This window comes from Lepisma saccharinum, chromosome 26, assembly GCF_977018435.1.
Source record: "Lepisma saccharinum chromosome 26, izLepSacc3.1, whole genome shotgun sequence".
Classification (NCBI taxonomy): domain Eukaryota; kingdom Metazoa; phylum Arthropoda; class Insecta; order Zygentoma; family Lepismatidae; genus Lepisma; species Lepisma saccharinum.
The window spans coordinates 36,685,142-36,691,933 of NC_139254.1; positions in this window are offsets into that span (position 1 = coordinate 36,685,142).

The window sequence follows — 6,792 nt, forward strand, 5'->3', positions numbered from 1 at the left end:
TTATCCATCCTAGCTTGTATTATTTCAGTATTTCTTGCATATATTAGTTGGTGATGAACTTAATAAAATGTACTCTTCTAGATATGATTTCCACATTGAGATGCATAAACTAACAAAGCTGATTGTATTAGGGGAAAAGACTCTTCTTACAGTAATTCCTGCGGGATCCAAACCACAGACTTGATGCTGGAAAATTAAAACACTTTAATGTAATTTATTGGAGCTTTCAAACACACTGGTATACACAAGAATTTGGCCATATTTCACTATTTTATTACAAAATAACAAAAACATACCTCTTTATGAAGTATATCATCTTATATTCTGTAATCACTTCTGCTAACTTATATTGTCACATATCACTATTCACTGTAATAATAATTACTAAATTTTCTTTCGCATTTTTTTATTTTCAAAATTGAACTACTTTCCATGTTACCTATATTTATTTGTAAGTTATGAAAACATAATGCATAATGTTTTTTTAAACACATTTAGGTATTAGTTTACTATTACACACCAAACATTTGATCACATGGTAGATCACAAGCACAAAATAAATTAACATAATCTAATGTTACTACCCATTGTCAATGCACTCCTTGGAGGTCATAAATACATCTTATTGTCTTGTTTTACCTCTATTGTCTGAATATGGAACTAAGACTGATAAATGATTAAAGCAATGAATCTATGAACCAGGCCAGGTCCATATCCATTGTAATGTTTCAAATTTTTGCATGCGATTACGTATAGCAGTAAAAGGAATGTATCACTTCAATGTGAAGTCACGTGAAGTGACAGAACCAGGGTAGCTACGATTTTTTGATTATGAAATTCCCTGACTTTTCCAGGTTTTCCAGACCAGAAATGAAATTTTTCCAGACATGTTTGTTGTCATGATTTTCCTCTTGAACCTCATGTTTTTCAATAAAATATGCAGGCACGTTAATTATTATGAATGTGAATATACACTGTTATTAGCTGAAAATTTACCAAGAGATTAATACAATGCTATTCAATGAAAAAATAAAAACTATTGTACTTCCGCATTTTCACTAAGACATTACAATTAAAGTGGTGTAAAAAATCAATAAAAAAATGTGGCATATATATCAAAGCTGTACAATGTAACCTGTATACAACCTCAATTATATCAATACAAATGAGAAACAACAGAAAATTAGGTCATGTACCTTTAGAAAATATGCAATAAGTTTAATGATTATATTTTGAAATTTATTCAAAATAGTACATATTTCGGAAATTCAGAACGTGAATGGGGCTCGTGACCCACCATACACCTAAAAAAAATATATACGTGGGCCATACTTTGGAATCAAATATCTCCATTACTTGAGTTTTCCACATGCTGGAACCAATTTTCTATTACCGAAAACATAGAAATCTGTCTATTAAAAGGTAACAGTTCCGAATGTTTTATGATTTTTTCAAATTTTCCTAGCACGAAGACTAGTTACCATAGAATTTTGGTAATCATTGTGACACAACATTTGAACCTTCCTTAAAATAATGAGCACTGTTTGGATTCGAAAAAGTTATTTATGTTGCAAAGAAAACTTCAAATGCCCTACGCAATCAGAGTGCATTGAGGGTCTTTATTTTAATTCTAAGACAACCAAACCTGACCTTCCTCACCTAACCACAAAAGCATATATTGACAAAATCTTAAGTAATCGCTAAAACTGTATGTGTTAACAGACATACTAAATTGAAATCTAACCATGTAAAAGTTTCATTTGTAGTATGATGAAATCGTAATAGAACATAAGGAACTTGGGCCCATTTTCACCACTTTTCAGCATAATTTCATTCTACACGCAAAAAATACGTAAAATTACTATCGGCATCAAACCAACATTCCTAACCTAACAACGATGTGTGACCAGCGTACGTTTAATTCCTCTTTTCGCACCAGTTTTTTAAAAATAAATTCATTCTACATGCACAAAACACGTGCATATTCGAATAATGACATCACTGATACTGCATATAATCACTAATTTCTCGGATGTAACACATCTCTGCAATGTAAAAACTACAACAACGAGCAAATGAACTAGTTGATCAGGTTGCTTCTGAACGAGTCGCCAACGAAGAACTCAAATTCACAGAACGGGTTCACGGGGGGAACGAAGTAGTGAGTCACTTTGTTTTTACTAGGCATCCGCATCCATCCAGTGTGACGTCAACCACAACCAGTTTACGTGAAATTCTGCTCTTCAAGGCAGAAAGTATTACATTGTCTTTGGTTCAAGGAGTATACAGTTATTGCAGATCCAAAACCAATGAACTGTCCGAACACCAACCTGCTCCACTTCACGTACCAAAAGAGAACGGGTTCCAAACGGGTGTGTTCTTGCAGAAAGGAAATTTAATCAGCACACACAAAGCTAAAGCAACATTTTCTCCGCAAGAAATTCTTAGGATAGCTGGTGCGTAGGTTTAGTCTTGAATAGCTTGTTCTCTAAGGAAAAATCTCAGGCCTCTCCAAATTCCGGTCTTGAACAGATTCACAAGAACGAGTCGCAAAATTAACGGATCCAAGAACCTAGATCCGAAAGTAAATAAATATAGAATTGAAATGCAAAGGAACCATAATTTTGTACGTAACAGACTAGAAGTCATAATGACGAAAGGAACAAGTTTCTGAACTGAATTTTTTTGTGGAACTGGAATCACAAGAACCAAATTTGGAAGTGGAAATGAACCGTTCATTCATTTTGTAACTGGTTCTCCTGCAACTCCAAAATGTGCATAAATTCCAGAAAATATGCAAAATTCCCTGACTATTCCCTGACCAACCAAATTTCCTGACTTTTCCCTGTTTTCCAGGTTTTCCAGTCACGTAGCAACCCTGAGAACGACAGTGCTGCAGTATGAAGATATTACACACCAGAACAAGAACAATGTCTAGATGAGGATGTGTACTACAGGCTGTGGAAAAGGAGATGCGATAGCCACTAACGCCATCAAAAGGTTGGGCGGAAACTTTACGTCACATACCATGAAGAAGTAATAGGATCTGAATAAAATAAACAATGTTAAATTGTATTAAGTTCAGTTTAACACTACTTATGTGAGTGAGTATGAAACGTTTTTTGAACAACGTTTCAGGGTCCAACTGCCCCTTTCATCAGGTTCGTAATATTTTCCTAAGCATTGAACATAATGCCGCATTGGAAAGTGTTAAAAGACACATTCCTAATTAAAAAACTCCACATATTAAAAATCCTGTAAAGACAAACCACCCATTTCAATTGAAACCACTTAAAAACGATTTATCGATTTTATGAGTTCCAGTTTTTAAGTGGTTTCAATTGAAATGGGTGGTTTGTCTTTACGGGATTTCTAATATGTGGAGTTTTTAAATTAGGAATGTGTCAGGGATAGTTTTCTACAACTTTTCGTGATGTGGTATCAAATTGTTGTTATGGGTTTTCCTGCTTTTTTCTACTTGCTTGGCACAAGTGTAAGGTACAATGGAAACTGCATGGGAAGGAGGAGGGGGGGGGGACAATTGCTGCATCAATTATCATCAACCTTGCCGAGACCTGAAGGTTAACAAGGTATGTTGAGAACACTGCTAATCTATCGAGTTCTGATAACTGTTACTGCTAGACATAGGTGCATCCATGTTGATAGCCAAGAACCCTCGTTGCTTTGAATAAAATGTAGCAAAAATTTTAAATTGTACCTCGACTGTAAATCGACTCCATAAAACTGACAAAACAATGGTTATTCCAAATAACATGTGGTTGTAAAATATAACAACTAGAATTTCTACAATAACAGTGAACCTATTTCCATGTAATAATTGACGTTGTGTGGACTAGGCTCATTATGTCATGTATATGTATTGTGGCATGTCTTAAATTGAGAGGATGAACTAGACTGGATTGTGGCATTAAACCGTATCTTTAAAATTGGTCAATGTGCAAGACTGAACGGTAAAAAAAAGTGGGATGTTTTGTGTCAAAATAAATACAAGAAGAGTATCCTATCAATTGAATAATTTTCAGTACCACAAATTAACAGAAAAACCTATGAGCATCTAATTAGGCAGAAACATGTGACATGAAAAAAAGATTTGTAATTTAAGTAGGATTGCATAAATAGATGGCTGGTTACTTAAATCATTGTTTGTCAATTATGAAGTGTGATTGATTGATTGATTTGCTGTATTTTACTTCGCTTTGTATGCCACTTTTGGCTAATTTGCAAAATGGGGATGAGTGATGACACGATGAAATTGATGAATGGACACACACACAAATATGCATGCCCATGCCAGGATTTGAACCCAGCACCCCCTGGCATCGTAGTGCGAGGTACCAGCCACTCTGCCATGGGGCCCGGCTCAATTATGAAGTATTTTAAAGGTTGCAAAAGTGTGTGTAAAGATTCTCTCTAGTTAATTTTGTACAAAAACTTTAAGAATGTACTCACAAATTGGTTAAATGAAAGTAGTCAAATGGAGATGCAAAAGTTAATATTGTGCAAGGGCAGAGTAAAATTAATTTACTTACAAAAAAGATTCATGTCTATTTGAACATTTACAAATTGATCATTGGTGCAAGTGTTATGTCACATAAAAGCTTGTGCTAATAAAAAGGGGTTGTGTGACCTGTCTGGGTTTGACTTTTCCATATACGAGGGGCGATCAGGTTCCTCCGACCCTAACATAGAAGGAATGACGTTATGATTGATTTTTTATTTAGTTATTGTTTAGTCATCCCTTATATGCTTTCATTCTGAATTGCAAGTCTGAGTATCATACAGTTTTCTTTTTACAGGGGTTTAACTGAGTGAAGTTGTGTCAATGTGCCAGAATGGAGAAAACTGAGGTGAGAGCGGTGATCAAATATTTTGTGAAGAAGAAGTGGAAGGTATCCAAAATTCATGAGGACTTGGTTGATACACTAGGGGACACTGCTCCTTCAAACAGTATGGTGAAGAGATGGTGTCGTGAGTTTAATTGTGGGAGAGAGTCGTGTGAGGATGAACATACAGGTGGAGCACCAAAAACTTTCATGACAACCAAAAACATTAACAAAGTTCACAATATCATGCTGAAGGATCATCGAGTCACTATCCGTCATGTTGCTGAGATGTGTGGCCTGTCATATGGCACTGTGCAAAACATAATTACCCAGGAATTGCAAATGAAAAAAAAATGCTGCAAGATGGGTCCCTCGAAACCTCACCCAAGATCAGAAGCGCATCCGGGGACTCATCAGTCAAGAACTTCTTGACAAGTTTCGTGCTGATATAGACGATTTCCTTGCCCGATTTGTAACTATGGATGAAGCAAGGGACCATCACTTTGACCCAGAAACAAAATCACAAAGCATGGAGTGGAAACACCCACATTCTCCACCAACGAAGAAGTTCAAGGTGCAAACGTCAGCCAAGAAGGTGATGGCCTCAATATTCTGGGACTGCAAGGGTGTCCTTCTTGTGGACTATCTACAAAGAGGCCAAACCATCACTGGCACATACTACAGTGATCTAATCAAGAAATTACATGATTCCATCAAGAAAAAGAGGCATGGGATGTTGACTCGTGGTGTGCTCCTTCACCAGGACAATGCACCTGTCCACACCTCACGCATTGCAAGGGCTGCTATCGCAAATGCATTTTTCGAATTGCTGCCCCACTCACCCTATTCCCCAGATTTGATTTCCATTTGTTCAAACATTTGAAGAATGACATTCGTGGGCAAAAAATTTCTGATGATTCTGAGGTGATAAGGGTTGTGGACTCATGGTTGGAGGACCAGTCGGAAGAATTTTTTTTGCAAGGTATCCAGGCGTTGGAGCACCGATGGGAGAAGTGCACTGGAGTTGCAGGGGAGTATGTTGAAAAAAAAAAAATGAAACCCTATTGCCGTTCTTTCTACAGAGGTTGTTCGCTTTATATCCGACCATTTTCGATTCGGTGCTGCCACCTGGCATATCATGCTGGAACTATGGGTCTGCTGGTATTGGGGGGGAGTTAAGTAATGGCCCTTTTTTATGCTAAGTTTTCATACGTACGCATTGTGAAACACTCGGGGTGACTATTGAGAAAGCTATTGTGGCCCATTACACACAACAGGCTCTCCTTGCGAACCATTCAGCCACGGAAACCACCAGGAGAAGGGCTGCAAGCAAAGTGTCACATACCGTGACATTGACGGCAAGGGGCGCAGCAACTTTGTTCGTCAGTGCAGGGAAAGTTTCGCTCGTGGCTTTATGGTTGTGACGGGATTCGGATATGAGGGTAAGTTGATGATACGCAAGGTGGGCAAAAACGTGAAGGTGAATGCCAGATACTTCCAAGACTCCATTCTGACACCTATCTATCGGAGAGACATCCCACAATTGTATGGAATGGACGGAATGGACGCGAACCAGGTGATGATCCATATGGACAAGGCTTCGAGTCATACCGTCAAAATATCACTACGTTTTTATCAGGAAATGGCAGAGGAATTACGAATTAATGTCATTCCGTTTGAAGACATTCCTGTGAAAAGCCCAGATGCTAGTCCAATGGATTTTTGCGCATTTGGACGTTTGAAACGAAGTCTTCAACATAGGCGCCCGCGTGCCCTGGATGGTCTATGGAAAGCTTGCAGGGAGGAGTGGGACAGAATTCCGATGCCTGTCCTGCGCCGGAGCTTGCTGCAATGGAAACTGCAATGCCGGGCGATAGTCCACAATGGGGGGGGGGGGGGGGGGTCCAATAGAACATGATCGGTGGTGGCGGTATCTCTTAAGGTGAGT